The sequence below is a fragment of the Bos grunniens genome, chromosome 6, assembly GCF_055505025.1.
Source record: "Bos grunniens cultivar Pamir isolate PY7600 chromosome 6, Bosgru_T2T1.0, whole genome shotgun sequence".
NCBI classification, from domain to species: domain Eukaryota; kingdom Metazoa; phylum Chordata; class Mammalia; order Artiodactyla; family Bovidae; genus Bos; species Bos grunniens.
This window is the reverse complement of record NC_141170.1, coordinates 23,686,154-23,703,040: the sequence shown is the minus strand read 5'-3', so window position 1 is coordinate 23,703,040 and position 16,887 is coordinate 23,686,154. Positions and strand designations below refer to the sequence as shown.

The 16,887-nt window shown below is 38.8% G+C and overlaps 1 long non-coding RNA gene across 2 annotated transcripts in view; it reads left to right on the top strand.

The window, feature by feature from the left end:
- Positions 1-16,887, top strand: part of LOC147370406 (uncharacterized) — a 314,970-nt gene that overhangs the window by 155,488 nt on the left and 142,595 nt on the right. The window lies entirely within an intron of this gene.

Genomic DNA, 16,887 nt, shown 5'->3' with positions numbered 1-16,887 from the left:
GCAAAATATTTCCAGCGATTATCTTAAGAGCAAAATAAGCGAGATCATTTAATATCATATTTTTATCCCAAATAGAAAACTACTAATAGCTATCATTTACTGAGAGCTTACCATCTATTAGTAATAACTTTGCAACAATTCTGTGTACTTTAATCAATCATGTCATGTTTCGTCATTTTACAGTTATTCTGTGAAAAAAGATATTTATGCTCCTTTTTAAAAAAGATGGAGCCCAAACTCAGGCAAATTATAGGTTGTCTAAAGTCACAGACCTAGTTGGTAGGTAGCCGAGATTTGAATCCAGAGCGGTATGAGTCACAAGATTATATTTCATCTACTATAGAAATCAGCAAAGATATTAAACTTGTGATTCTGAAAATATTGTAGCCCATTTGTAGATTTACAACAACTACCTTTTATCTCCTTTTATTGTCATTTTCATATTTTGATTGAAGGTGTCTACTTGGATAAACTATAGATTTTTACCACCTGGACCTGTGGAAGGAAACAGTGGGTCTCATTTCTGAAACCTGAGGTGCCAGGAAGGCTGGTGCCAGGTTGGCAAAGGAGGTTCTCACCCTTTCTTAGTGCATATGGCTCTCTAGTTTAGGAAGCCACCACTAGCCCTCTCCTTTTCTCTCCTCTGCCCACAAACTGGAGTCCACGTGATAGTATAACAAACCTCCCTTCTGTGGGTGAGTTTGAGGTGATGTAAAGAAGGAAGAAGGCAGAGCACGGAGAGCAGGGCAATTTTGAGTCTTCCTTGGGAAACTTTCCTTGGCATCAAAACATTGTTCCAAAATTGGACCAGCAGGGAGCAGCCTCTCTGATAGGATGTCTGTCTGATAACACAGTTCTGGCAGGGATAAGATGGGAAGAAGATATATTCCAGACAGCATCCAACCCCAAATGTAGTGGGAGTTTGTAAAGAGAAAGGACGAAGGTGTTCTCTGTTCTGGATATGAAGCTCCACCAAGTAACATAATTCGGGCCGGAAACCGTCCTGTTGTGGCCTTCCAAATGTATCCCGAGCCTCTGTCCTGCTCATTATGAATCTTTATCCTTTCCTCTCCCCCTGCTCCCTCGCTCATCAGCAGGCTAAAGAGAGGATACAACTCTAGCTTAAGCTTGGGGCTTTTTGGCACGAAGCTTGATTGTCTCGGTTTTCTCTTGGCAGATTTAAATTGTTAGAGAAATGAAACTCGTTTGAAAACAGTAGGTCCTGGCAGGCACTCTCCCAGGCATTGCCCAGGACTCCAGGAGCAGTTGTCGACTTGCTGCATGGCATTTGTCTAGGTTGGGTTTGATCTTATTCTCAGATCCCATATGGTAAGAAATAATTCAGTTTTAAAGTTTCGTGGGTTTTATGATTAGGGACTGAGGTCAGAAGAAAAAGAGAGGTTGCTGCATATGGAGTTTGCAAGTATTTTTTATATTGAGACTAAGATTTAATGAAGATGGAAGATTAAGGAAAATTGTTATCTTGTGTGCGTGATTATAGAGACAAAACCAAACAAGATATTTTTTGTTTTCTTTGAATATAAATCTCTATTTGATTATGGTGCCCTTGATGTTAAGGTATTTCTGTCATTATGGAAGGATAAGAGTGTTTACAACTAAGAGACATATATGGTGGGTTGGGGATGAGTAGCACATCATGCACAATACTTGGCTTGAAAAAGATTTTAGTATATAAATGGAGAAACAAAAGCAAATGGTACCATTTCTAGTAGTATTAGTTCTCATATGATCCAAGTTTTCCATTTACTTTGTAAGAGCATATACAGCACTATATAAAGAATCTACCGGTAGATAATTATATGATACTTGTACTGATGAAACACTTTCCAGCATATTTACAAGTTTTTCTTTAGATTTCCAACAGAACAGAGTAATAATAAATGGGGCAAAAGCAGCCCTCAAAATACTTGGGGTAAGTTTACAGATATGCATAGTTTTATAATCAATTCCTAGTGACCCCAATACCAATAATTATATAATTATGAATTTCATCTTCTTTCCTCTGTCTTTATACAACCACATGGGAAAAGAAATGAACACTTAACAGCTGGAGCTGTGAGCACAGAATGGATTTCAGAGCAACTCAATGTGTCTGCTGCTCCAAAGAACATTTTAGGCATCATAAATAGCCAGTGTTTTAAACCACTAAATCTTCTGTCTGCTACCTCTGTTTACATTGGCCACTCCACCACCATCAGTCCTTTGACACACAGTCTCTTCCTATTATTTCTGCATCTCACTGTGCCAAACATGAGGCACATTTCAGACTCATTCAGATGACTATTATACATGAAGATATGGGCTTCCCTGGGGACTCAAATGGTAAAAAATTTACCTGAAATGCAGGAGTTCAGATCAGCTCAGTTCAGTTGCTCAGTTGCGTCCGACTCTTTGTGACCCCATGGACTGCAGCATGCCAGGCTTTCCTGTCCATCACCAACTCCCGGAGTCTACCCAAACTCATGTCCATTGAGTCGGTGATGCCATTCAACCATCTCATCCTCTGTCATCCCCTTCTCCTCCTGCCTTCAATCTTTCCCAGCATCAGGTCTTTTCAAATGAGTCAGTTCTTTGCATCAGGTGGCCAAAGTATTGGAGTTTCAGCTTCAGTATCAGTCCTTCCAATGAATATTCAGGACTGATTTCCTTCAGGATGGACTGGTTGGATCTCCTTGCAGTCCAAGGGACTCTCAAGAGTCTTCTCCAACACCACAGTTCAAAAGCATCAATTCTTCAGTGCTCAGCTTTTTTTATAGTCCAACTCTCACATCCATACATGACTACTGGAAAAACCATGGCCTTGACTAGACGGACCTTTGTTGGCAAAGTAATGTCTCTGCTTTTGAATATGCTGTCTAGGTTGGTCATAACTTTTCTTCCAAGGAGCAAGTGTCTTTTAATTTCATGGCTGCAGTCACCATCTGCAGTGATTTTGGAGCCTAAAGAAATCAAGCCTATCACTGTTTCCACTGTTTCCCCATCTATTGCCATGAAGTGATGGGACCAGATGCCATGATCTTAGTTTTCTGAATGTTGAGTTTTAAGCCAATTTTTTCACTCTCCTCTTTCACCTTCATCAAGAGGCTCTTTAGTTCTTAACTTTCTGCCGTAAGGGTGGTGTCATCTGCATATCTGAGGTTATTGATATTTCTCCTGGCAATCTTGATCCCAGCTTGTGAGTCATCCAGTCCAGGATTTCTCATGATGTATTCTGCATATAAGTTTAATAAGCAGGGTGACAATATACAGCCTTGATGTATTCCTTTCCTGATTTGGAACCAGTCTGTTGTTCCATGTCCAGTTCTAACTGTTGCTTCTTGACCTGCATACAGATTTCTCAGGAGGCAGGTCAGGTGGCCTGGTATTCCCATCTTTTAAAGAATTTTCCAGAGTTTGTTGTGATCCACACAGTCAAAGGCTTTGACATAGTCAATAAAGCAGAAGTAGATGTTTTTCTGGAACTCTCTTGCTTTTAGACCTGGGTTCAATCCCTGGGTCAGAAAGGTCCCCTAGGGGATGGAATGGCAACCCACTCCAGTATTCATGGCTGGAGAATTCCATGGACAGAGCCTGGGTTCACAAACTGTCAGACATGATGGAGCAACTAACACTTTTACTTTCGCATGATGATACACACAAAACTATAAATGAAAACTTTGTCTTTAGTGTTTCATGGAGTTGAAATACAGTTTATCATTTGACACTTCAATCCTGAGTTTTGACCTGGATTTATTCCTTATATATCTGACCATGTACTTTAGTTAACCCAAGTTAGTAGAAGCTAAAACGGGATTGACTAGACCAGGGGTAGAGTACCAATCTGATTAAATCTAACAATTTGTACATCTGTGTCTGACTGTCATCACTTCTTATGATTGTATGTAAAGTACCTGCTGTTGAATGGGGGATTAAGCCCATTCCAATTACTGATGCTTTTTAACATTACAGATGTCAAAGGCATTCCTTCAAACCTGTTCATTTGCAGAGCAAGGCTTTTCCAGATGGGAATTAGAAAGCAAGATTTGACAAAATCTGCTTCTCTATTACTCAATACAAAGGAATATTACAGTAACGCTCCTGTTTCTGCTAATCCATTCATTTCAGGTTTGATTTACCTTTTTTGCCTTGATCTAAAAGCTCTGGGGCTTTATAGGATTATATATTGCTATATTCAGGTTTTGAATGAATCATAGAGTACGCATTTTAATATGATTTCTCAGATTCCAAAGCCAGGATTAACCTGTTGTTTTGATTAAAAAGATTTTATGTTTATATTTTAGAGGAAGAGTGTTAAGTTTCTCTAGTTATTCACTGATTTCCTTATTCATAAATAGAAGAAAGTATATCTGTTGGTTGTATTGATGAAAGGAGAAAATTATAATTTTATAAGGAGTTTAAAATATGAATACTTAATATAAACTGTTACATAAATGAATGTAAATTTTCTCAGTACTGAATTTTCTATTCCCCATGTTGATATCTTGCAAAGTTGAGACTACTGAAGTAGAATTAATTTGAACTATAGTAAAGAGAAATGTTGGTAGCTGGTTAGGTCATAGAAATTGGATGTAAAAAACTGGTTACTTTGGCACTTTAAAATATAAAAAGGTGCTGACTTTTTTGTTCGTTTCTGTAAGAATGGTCATGGAAAGTAGGAAAATGCAGTAGGGGTTCCTGATGTTATTTTGAGGAACAAAAGTATAGTAATAGCAAAGTCTCAGAGATCCTTAGAATGTGACAGGCAGTGTTCTATTAAAAATCCTTTACATATATAAATTCAGTTCATCTTCACAGTAGCTTTATGAGGTCAACACCATTATTTTCATTAAATAGACAAGGAAACTAAGATGAGAGGTAGAGAGGTGAGCAGAATTGTTGCAGCTTAGACGACTGGTAAATGGCAGAACCATGGTCCAAACCTGGGAAGTCCAGTTCCAGTGCATGTTCTTAAACTCTATACTAATTGTGTTTACATGGTCATGTGTCTAGATTCTGGCCCTCCCAGAAATTATGTAAAACAAATTGAAGTCAATCTAATGAGAACATGGTAAAGACCAAATGAGAAATTGAGTAAGCAACTGTTACATTTCTCTCTCCTGTACAGACTTCCTTTTTCAATGTAGAAATTCCAGATATACGCTCTACATCCCTAGATTTTAAGCACAGTCCATGTGCCATGTTGCTAAGGTTTTAGCCTATGATCCATAAGCCATTTTGGACTCATTACTGTGTAGTTTCCCTTTGATCTTTCCCTACACTTGGAGAATAGACATACAGAGTGAAGAAGAATTTAGTTGTTAAAACAATACCCAAACAATTGGTCAATGTTTGTGGAGGATAGACACCAATTTTCCTACATCTGGGATTGGGGAAGGTTTGAAGTTTATGTATTCTCAGACACTCAGTCATGTCTCAGTCGTGTGATCCCATGGACTTGCCCGCCAGGCTCCTCTGTCCATGGGGTTTCCCAGGCAGGAATACTGGAGTGGGTTGCCATTTCCTTCTCCAGGGGATCTTGCCCACCCAGAAATCAAACTTGGGTCTTCTGCATTACAGGCGGATTCTTTAAAAACTGAGCCACAGGGAAGCCTTGAAGTTTATATACACATTGCTAAATAAAGGTAGAGACAGTATACTCCCAAATTGAATTTTGGCAAGCAGAAAAAGGGAACATTTATTGTACAAACATGTCTAAATGCAAACCAAGTAATTATTCTTTATTTTTAAAAAATGAACTTCATTTCAGCTTAGCAATTTCTATTTACAGAAAGACTTCTTTCTTTTGCTTATATCTGGTGGCTTCATTCGAATCACTTTCTAAGATTCTTTTTTTACACAGTTTTTTCTCATTAAAAAATCAGATATTAATCTCTATCCTTAATGAAAGAGGATTTAAAGTTTAAATGTAAGCATTTCAATGTATCTGCAAAATAAAAATGAAGCTGAAGTGAAAGATTACAGGTCATAGATTTCTAGGGATACACAGTTCATGTACTCCTGTTTGCGTTTTCAGCTAGATTCCGAACTCCTCAAAGAAAATGCTTCCTATTGACTGCTGCTGCTGCTGCTAAGTTGCTTCCGACTCTTAGCAACCCCATGAACTGCAGCCCACCAGGCTCTTCAGTCCCTAGGATTCTCCAGGCAAGAACACTGGAGTGGGTTGCCATTGCCTTCTCCAATGCATGAAAGTGAAAAGTGAAAGTGAAGTTGCTCAGTCGTGTCTGACTCTTTGCGACCCCGTGGACTGTAGCCTGCCAGGCTCCTCTGTCCATGGGATTCTCCAGGCAAGAATACTGGAGTGGGTTACCATTTCCTTCTCCAGGGGATCTTCCCGACCCAGGGATCGAACCCGGGTCTCCCTCATTGGAGGAGACACTTTAACCTCTGAACCACCAGGGAAGCGATGTGCATATAGTAGGTACATAATATTTGCTGTGTGAATCAGTTACTTTCCATCACTGAAGCTATTTTGAGGCTTGTTTCTCAAACAATAAAAGGGCTTATAAAAAATACAGGAGACAAGGTTTGAAACAGGATTTGAATGTAAATCAAGCATCTGTCTCCAGGTCTCTGATTTTCACTTCCTCCTGTTCGACTGTAGAGCAAATAGGCATGTCAGTGCTTCTTCTGTTGAAGGGGCTCAATAGGTGTCATGAGAAAGAAGAGGTGAGGTTGGAGCTTGCTTTCTGGCTGCAAGCGTTGCCTTTCAAGCACTAACTGAGCTGCAGCATAAGGTGTGAAATTAGGACAAATGTTCCAAGTCCTAGAAAACAAATTATTTTGTTTAACTCCATCCTGCTTAGAAAATTTGTTTCAGGATTACAGGCTTTCAGGAGACATTGGTGACTATGGAATATTCATTTGAAATGGAAAATCTTTGACAAAGAAAGCTAAAATAAATGCTATAACAAATAGGCAGCTTTGATAATGATTTTTGTGTTTAGTTTCAGACCCATAAGGACACAAACTCCTAGGAGTTAGTTTATTGCCTAAAATTGAAAGGTTGTTGCTGAACCACGAAAAGATGCTGGGATTATTGGCCTCCAGAGGAGAAGAATTCAATCCGGGGCCATAGATGAGGCTTGATCGCTCAGAGCTTTTGTGTAATACAGTTTCATTAAAGTATAAAGGAGATAGAGAAAGCTTCTGACATAGGCATCAGAAGGGGACAGAAAGAGTACCCCCTTGCTAGTGTTAGCAATGGAGTTATATACTCTCCAATTAGTTATTACAGCAAATCAAAAGAATGTCTGGAGGTTGTAAAGACCTCAATAGACCTACTCCCATAATTTACATTTTAGGATCATAGGATTAGCCAGAAGGTTTTTTCCAGAGGCTGTCTTCAAGCAGGATACATTATTGTTATATAATCCTATGGAATGTAGAGGGGAAAAAAAAGTTTGTCCTTTCTTCTTCCTTGAAAATTCCAGACCCCTCTCTCCTTGGAGACCCCTGGACTTCTTATCAACCTGCCTAGAAAATGACTCTCTCAAAATCATAATATCCCCACTGTTAAACACTGGAAATCTGTTACTCCAAGTTTCCAGGTTCTGTGGGTAAATTCAAGGTTTTCAGTATTGAGAAAGAGGCAACTCATGTAGTATAGAGGGGGGCGATATGAGAGAAAAACTACTTGAAATGTTAGATGTTCTATGAATAGTATATGTAATCTTCAGTCGTAAAAGATCTTTCTTGTTTAATCAAAAAGGATGTTAGAAAAACTAGATAGTTGAGGATTAAATATTATGCTTTTCATCATATTTTCTATCTCTGTCACTGATAAAGTAATGCAGAACAGATTGAATTATTACCACCATGAACTCTTGTTATTGATTTAATATAAAATATATAATTTGTTCTTCTGAGAGTTCTATTTCCCTGAAAGATAACATGTCTTTAAATTATTGCATTAGATGAAAGATCTAGTTGCTTGTACTCAGTCTTAAGCTGAGCTAATATTTCCAGATGGATTCTTAAAAGCCACTTTTAAGAGACTCCTTTTTCTTCTTGCTATTTGATTTTTTTTTAATTTTAATCAAAATTCCTCCTTCTTTTTTTTTTGTTTGTTTTTAATTTTATTTTATTTTTAAACTTTACAATATTGTGTTAGTTTTGCCAAATATCAAAATGAATCCGCCACAGGTATACATGTGTTCCCCATCCTGAACCCTCCTCCCTCCTCCCTCCCCATACCCTCCCTCTGGGTCGTCCCAGTGCACCAGCCCCAAGCATCCAGTATCATGCATCGAACCTGGACTGGCAACTCGTTTCATACATGATATTATACATGCTTCAATGCCATTCTCCCAAATCTTCTCACCCTCTCCCTATCCCACAGAGTCCATAGGACTGTTCTATACATCAGTGTCCAGAATGGCTGCGATCCAAAAGTCTACAAGCAAAAAATGCTGGAGAGGGTGTGGAGAAAAGGGAACCCTCTTACACTGCTGGTGGGAATGCAAACTAGTAAAGCCATTCTGGAGAACAGTGTGGCGATTCCTTAAAAAACTGGAAATAAAACTACCTTATGATCCAGCAATCCCACTGCTGGGTATACACACTGAGGAAACCAGAAGGGAAAGAGACACGTGTACCCCAAAATTCCTCCTTCTAAAATTAATTCATTTTGTGTAATTTTAGGTAAAAGTATAAGTAGCTACATATTGAATCTTTTGTTATATGGCAGGCAGAAAACGAAGATCATGGCATCCGGTCCCACCACTTCATGGGAAATAGATGGGGAAACAGTGGAAACAGCGTCAGACTTTCTTTTTCTGGGCTCCAAAATCACTACAGATGGTGACTGCAGCCATGAAATTAAAAGACGCTTACTCCTTGGAAGGAAAGTTATGACCAACCTAGATGGCATATTCAAAAGCAGAGACATTACTTTGCCAACAAAGGTTCATCTAGTCAAGGCTATGGTTTTTCCTGTGGTCATGTATGGATGTGAGAGTTGGACTGTGAAGAAGGCTGAGCGCCGAAGAATTGATGCTTTTGAACTGTGGTGTTGGAGAAGACTCTTGAGAGTCCCTTGGACTGCAAGGAGATCCAACCAGTCCAGTCTGAAGGTGATCAGCCCTGGGATTTCTTTGGAAGGAATGATGCTAAAGCTGAAACTCCAGTACTTTGGCCACCTCATGCGAAGAGTTGATTCATTGGAAAAGACCCTGATGCTGGGAGGGATTGGGGGCAGGAGGAGAAGGGGACGACAGAGGATGAGATGACTGGATGGCATCACTGACTCGATGGACGTGAGTCTGAGTGAACTCCGGAAGTTGGTGATGGACAGGGAGGCCTGGCATGCTTCGATTCATGGGGTCGCAAAGAGTCGGACACAACTGAGTGACTGATCTGATCTGAGGCAGTGTTTGGCCACCTGATGTGAAGAGCCAACTCATTGGAAAAGACCCTGATGCTGGGAAAGATTGAGGGTAAGAGAAGGGAGCGACAGAGGATGAGATGGTTGGATGCCATCATCGACTCAATGGACATGAGTTTGAGCAAACTCTGGAAGATAGTGAAGGACAGGGAAGCCTGGTGTGCTGCAGTCCATGAGGTCACAAAGAGTTGGATACAACTGAGCAACTAAAAAACAAATGAACTCACTTAAGCTTCATGGTAATGCCATGAGGAATGTTACTAACTATCCTCAATTCACAGATAAGGAAACTGCAGCATGGGGATTTTTAAAATTAACTTTTATTGGAGTATAATTGCTTTACAATTGTGTTATGTTAGTTTCCACTGTACAGCAAAGTGAATCAGCTATATGTATACATATATCCCCTCTTCTTTGGATTTCCTTCCCATTTGGGTCATCACAGAGCACTGAGTAGTTCCCTGAGCTATACAGTAGGTTCTTGCTGGTTATCTGTTTTATACATAGAGTCAATAATACATATAAGTCTGTCCCAGTCTCCCCATTCATCCCACCCCCCTGGCACAGGGATATTAAGCTATTTTCCCAGGGCCATATACTTTCTAAGTGTGAAACTGGGCTTCAACTTCTGGTGGTCCTCCTTTTAATCAATAAACTACATGCCATTCCTTTGTATTCCTATACCTTGGTACTCAGTGCTTAGTGTATAACAGACACTTACAAAATATGTGTAAAAGTGAATACTTCTGAGCTCTAAAATGTCCCTCTCATCATTTCCTTTCCTTTCACTTCACTTCAGTTCTCATCTCTGCAGCCAGACCCATATCTTGTCCCTTTGTGTCTGGGTAAGAGTGCCTCATGAATATCCCCTATTCAGCTTTCAATTGACATCAAGGTAACATACATTTTTAAACTTTTCATTTCATTCTCTTGCTCAAAAATCTACCAAGGATCCTCGTTAGTTTTGAACTCCTGTGTCTGGCACTTAGGGCTCTCTATTCTTTGTCCTAGCCTCCCTTCATTCTTTCCTCCCCCAGCCCTGCCCATGCATTCATTATGTCAAATTGTGCTACCCAGTGTTGTCATAGGGGACCCTGAGATTTAACATTGGTCCCCACCCATAGACTAGTGAATATTCCTCCTTCGCTATTGTGTGCCCCTGAGACTTTCACCCTCATCTAATTCTTCATCTATGATTACGGCTATTGATACTTCAAGGTCCAACTCATGTTAACACTTTAGTAACATGTTATATTCACTGATTTCCCTTAACTGTATTTCTTTCCTCTCTTGAACTCTCATAGTACTTTATTACATTCTGCTTTATATTAAATGTTTTTATCTTTTCCTCTTTAAAAATATATTTCCTTCTTTCTTGCTAGCTTATAAACCTTTGGAGATGAAAAATTACATCCTGCTCATCTTTATTAAGAACTGAGGGTGAAATAAACAAGAAAATCGGTGGATATAACTGACATACAGTCACCAATTTATCATTTTTCTTTCTTGAGTTCTATCTCAAGCAATTTGCGATCACAGAATCATTAAATTTTATACACTTGCAATGATTTCTTTAATTGACTTATTTTACCAATAAGAAAACTGATCTGTGGAGAAGTTGCATGCCACACCTAACCCTCATGATGACTTTAACTCAATCTTGAGCCCTATGTGTTCAGTCACTCAGTTGTGTCTGACTCTTTGTGACCCTATGAACTGTAGCCTGCCAGGCTCCTCTGTCCATGGAATTTTCCAGGCAAGGATACTGGAGTGGGTTGTCATTTCCTTCTCCAGGGTGTTTTTCTGACCCAGGGATTGAACCTGAGTCTCTTGTATCACCTGCATTAGCAGGTGAACTCTTTACTACTGAGCCACCTGGGAAGGCCTATCCTCTATATAATGTTGCCTCACTAGATTTTTGAAAGGTGAACAGTTTTATAACAACAGGATAAAGGACTTTGGAAATGTCCAGATGACCCCAGCTTATCTTTTCATAGACCCTTCAATGATCTGTCAGCAGAAAAAAATTGCAAAGTGTAGTAAGAATACTAAGGCCCCAGTGTAACTATGGTTAGAATTTTTAATCAAACTCTGATTAATGGTTTTTATAGAGATTAGTTATAAAAGATTTCCTTATGTTGAATCTTGGTTTATACTTTGACTTTTTATTTATCATTTTCTTTTTTTTTTTTTTTTGATCTTTTTATTTTTTATTGAGGTATAGCCAGTTAACTATGAGGTAATAGTTTCAGGTAAACCACAAAGGGACTCAGCTGTACATACACATGTATCCATTCTCCCCCAAACAGCCCCTCCCACCCAGGCTGCCACATAACAATGAGCAGAGTCCCATGTACTATACTGTAGGTCTTTGTTGGTTATCCATTTCAAATATAGCAATATGTACATGCCCATCCCAAACTCCCTAACTACCCCATCCCCTCATTCTTACCCCCAGCAACTGTAAGTTTGTCCTTTAAGTCTGTGAGTATCAGTTCAATTCAGTTCAGTTGCTCAGTTGTGTCCGACTCTTTGTGACCCCATGGACTGGAGCATGCCAGGCCTCCCTGTCCATCACCAACTCCTGGAGTTTATCCAAACTCATGTCCACTGAGTTGGTGATGTCATCCAACCATCTCATTCTCTGCCATCCCCTTCTCCTCCCACCTTCAATCTTTCCTAGCATCAGGGTCTTTTCAAATGAGTCAGCTCTTCACATCAGGTGGCCGAAGTATTGGAGTTTCAGCTTCAACATCAGTCCTTCCAAGGAACACCCAGGACTGATCTCCTTTAGGATGGACTGGTTGGATCTCCTTGCAGCCCAAGGGACTTTCAAGAGTTGTCAACATCAAAGTTCAAAAGCATCAGTTCTTCAGCGCTCAGCTTTCCTTATAGTCCAACTCTCACATCCATACATGACCACTGGAAAAACCATAGCCTTGACTAGTTGGACCTTTGTTGGTAAAGTAATGTCTCTGCTTTTGAATATGCTGTCTAGGTTTGTCATAACTTTCCTTCCAAAGAGTAAGTGTCTTTTAATTTTATGGCTGCAGTCACCATCTGCAGTGATTTTGGAGCCCCCCAAAATAAAGTCTGCCACAGTTTCCACTGTTTTCCCCCTGTGAGTATACTTTAACTTTCTTGATATGCATTATATCACTTGACACTCTCTTCCTTCAAAAAACAAAACAAAAACTGTCAGATGTCTTGTATAAGCATGGTTTACCATTTGAGTAAAGAAACTCAAAGGGAACAACTCTGTCAATATTAGGATTGTGACCTTAGCCAGGACGCTAGCCAGGAAGGATGCTGCTCTGACTGTGGACACCAGAGCATGCTTCTTCCTCATACCATGCTAAGTTGCTTCACACATGTCAATCTCTGTTTGACACTATTGACTGTAGTCTCCCAGGCTCCCCTGTCCATGGGATTCTCCAGGCAAGAATACTGGCGTGGGTTGCCATTTCCCCCTCCAGTGCTTCTTCCTCAAGAGAAGGTAACACGAACCTCTGGATGTGACTCTGTGATATCCCACGTATAATTTTATTAGCAATAGAAACTGCAGGTGACTGGTACTAATAAGTCTGAATCCACACTACAGAACAAGCCATCACTACCAAAGAGCCGTGATGAGGTTGAGCTGGTTTCCCAATGCACTTTCAGGTGATGGAGATGTCATGCTTTAACATGCCCAGTTATGCTACAAATGGCAATCTGTTGTACCTTCTTAAATGAGGCATTGATGCCCAGAGGAGCAAGCACTCCCAGAAACGGAGAGTGTAGAACTATTTTGGGAAGTTGTGATAATGATGTGGAATGACATTGAAAACTACTTCCCCTGAAAGATGTAGGCAGATGATTTTCCTGAGGTTGTGTGCAAACTATGTGCCCGTGATTATGTGTGGAAAGAAAATTTGCTATAGAGGAAGCAGTACAATAAAATCGGGTTTCATAGCTTGCTGTATACTTCAACACGTGTTTCAGCACAAAGAGCATTTCAAGTTACAATCCAGACTTCTCAAGCTGCTGTCCAAGGTGCTCCCACAATCTTGCCTACCTACCTTGGGACTTTGTCACCTGTTCCTTTCACACTCCACCAATTCAAGTAAACACAACATTGTTCAATGTTTACTATATGCTTGGAATTTTACTAGAAGCTAAATAAGAAAGGAGGAGGAGAAGTCATTGCTCTGTCCTTAAGTATTTGGAAATCTAGTGAGAAAGATAAGCAAATACATAAATGAAGCTGATATAAAATAGAATTAGCAATAGGGAAGGCAAAGCATGGAAAAGTAAATTGAGGTTATATGAGGACTTTAAAGAATTTGTTTAAGAAACAGATTCACAGACTTAGAGAATGAGATTACAGTTACCAGGGGGAAGGATGAGAGGGAGAGATAGTTAGGGAGTTTGGGATTGACATGTACATACTGCTATATTCGCTATATTTAAAATGGACAACCAACAAGAACCGACTGTATAGCACAGGGAACTCTGCTCAATGTTATGTGACAGCCTGGATAGGAATGAGTTTAGGGGAGAATGGGTACATGTATATGTATGGCTGAGTCCCTTTGCTGTCCACCTGAAACTATGGCACAATGTTAATTGGCTATACTCTCACACAAAATTAAAGGTAAAAAAAAGAGTTTGTGTGAGTGTGTCTGTTTAAAACAGTGGGAGTCCCTGAAAGATTATGAACTGGGACTGAATGATTAGAACATGGATGGGTGTTATGAAGATTAAAATGGAGAGACAGGTATTAAAATCAGGGAAACCACATGTTAAGTTGTAATAGCTGTTCATGTACGTTATGATAAGGACCTGAAATGTGATCACCAGCAGCAGAAGTGAGATGGAAGAGGTGGATTCCAAAAACATTGCAAAACATGGAAGACATGGTTTGCATCTTGTCCTGGCTGTATGTTAGCTTTGTCCCATTAAATGATGATTCAGTACCATCAGTAAATGAATCAGTAACATCATTATCCTTATAAATAAAATGATCTAGGCATCTGAATGAGAAGTGTGTTTTGAGTTCAATGAAATAATCCTTGAAAATGCCTGGCACAGAATAAGCACTCAATAAATGTTAATGATATTATTATTGTGGATGAGTTTTAGGGAAGATGGCTGAAGAATTTGACCAGAATATTCTCCTCCAACAGTTTTAACTTTAAAGTATTTCTGTCTACTTTCCTCTTTGCTTTGATGGAATCTGCCGAGCTCCATGGCATTTCCACCATGAGTTCCTTGAATAGTCCTGTGCATAGGGATCCTTCCTGTGTCTGAGTTCCTAAAACACTGATTATCTGTGCTAGTCATCATTTACCTACCATGCACCCTATTATGCTATTAAATATTTTGCTTTCTTCCTGATTTCAGTTAATTTATAAATTCCTTAGAGTTGGTGCTAGTTCTAATATTTGTGTCCTTCATTGCACCCACATCAGCTTACACTTTGACCATTATTAGAATTTGCTTATTGATTAATATTGACTAATATGTCAATTCCTGTCTATCAAAATTCAAATAAATTATAATGTAGATTAACCAGAGAAAGCAGTTTCACCTCAGGTCCAACTCACCTCTAGGTCCTCCACTCTAGGTCTTTAAAAGGATAGTAAAAGAAATATACTTCTGCACGGAGTGATGGTAAAGACTGGGTAGCAATGGAAAAGCAGAAGGGCTCTAACTTGGAGCCTTGCAGGCATGAAGGCTTGAGCCAGCTGATGGACAAGCAGGAAGCAGTTGTCTGAGATCTGTTCTATAATAACCCACAATGAATATGTAAATTTGATTCTACTTTGTAGGACAAAGATACCCTTTCAATAGCAGTTAATTTTCATCCCATAACTTACTGTATTCTACCAGGCTTAAAATTAATTTGTCTAGAATGGGAGACAGTCTCACTTTAAGGAGTCTCTAATTTCTTTGGAAAGTGGCAGATGCTAAGATGCTATACGTAGCAGACCTAGAGAAAAATTAAAGGTTGGCTGAACTAATTTCCTCTCAATCTATTGAGTCAGTTTATTTGGCCTTATACTAGCAGAACTACATATGTAATTTTACAAAACAACATATGGAATATGTTGAGAGCAGGAATGTGTATGTGGGCTACAAGGGTATGAGAGGAATTTTGCTTTGAAATATGGACTTTAATATAGATTGACAGCATGGAGTAGCATATCTTGAAATTACATTGCAGATGTCTGCTTTTAATAACCTGATGAAATTATCACAAAATGATGTTAAGCATCATGCTTAACAAGTTATCGATGATGTTCTGTTGTTGTTCAATGTAGTATCTTTCTTCTATCTCATTTAGCATCTGTATTTTAAGACTCATTTGTAATTGTATAAGGAAGGATATCACATAAAAGGAATTCCATGTAAAATTGAGCTAGCATGGCTCCTGAGGTCATACTGAAATATCTTTCTATCTCCACTCTTCTGTCGGGCTCCCAATGTACTAATTTCCTATCCTATGAGAAGTGCTTTTAGTACTCTGATGCAACAAGATCCAAAGAAAATATGACTGACTTACTCCTGTTAAATTTGGGTTGCAAATGCCAAAAATCTAAAAACAATCAGAACAGTGGTAGGCCAAAATGAGAAGGGAAAAGCAGTTGATGACCAATGTCAGATTTAACAAACTTTAAGTATATTTCTATAAAAACACTCAAATACTTCATTACACCATACTACAGTCTCATTTTAGTAGTGTCATTGCATCATCTGGGATTATATAAATATATGTATATATAACATATATATCATTATATGTTTAGTATATTTGTATTGCATATGTGCATATATATGTGTGTATATATACACACACGTATATATACACACATATATATCATATGCCATATATCTCATATGTCATATCTATGGCATCGACTATCTCATAATAAGTGTTATGTGCAACTTCCAAATAACATGATTAAAGGAAGAAATTGCTTGCCTGCCACTTCATCTCTTCTTCTTATAAGCTAGAACTGGGACTAGATCCAGCCCTACCCAGTGCAGAGAAGAATATCCTAGGAAGTGGAAGAGTAACTGTAAAGAAACAACTTCCCCACTAGCTTGGAAATGGACACTGGACCTTTAACTAAGAAATAAATAAAATTCAATTTTGTTTGAGCCATTAAAATATAGGATCTTAATATATATATAGCTACTTAAAATATACCCAAAGTAACATGTCTGCCATCTTGACTTTTATATTTGCACACATTCTTCTCTTTTCAGTCCTGTTTTCTCAACCCTTTTTTCATATGCACCTTTCATCATTTTTTTTAAACATGCAAAATCATCCCTAATTTGTAAGGAGACAAGAGAGGTAAATTTATAGGTTAATTATTACTGATGACATAGATTACTGAAAAATCATTCCAAAGTCACTCAGTTTTCTCAAACTTTATTTTCAGATTTAAATCTGGTCATTTCTTCTTAACCTTAATTAATCAATGATGATGCTA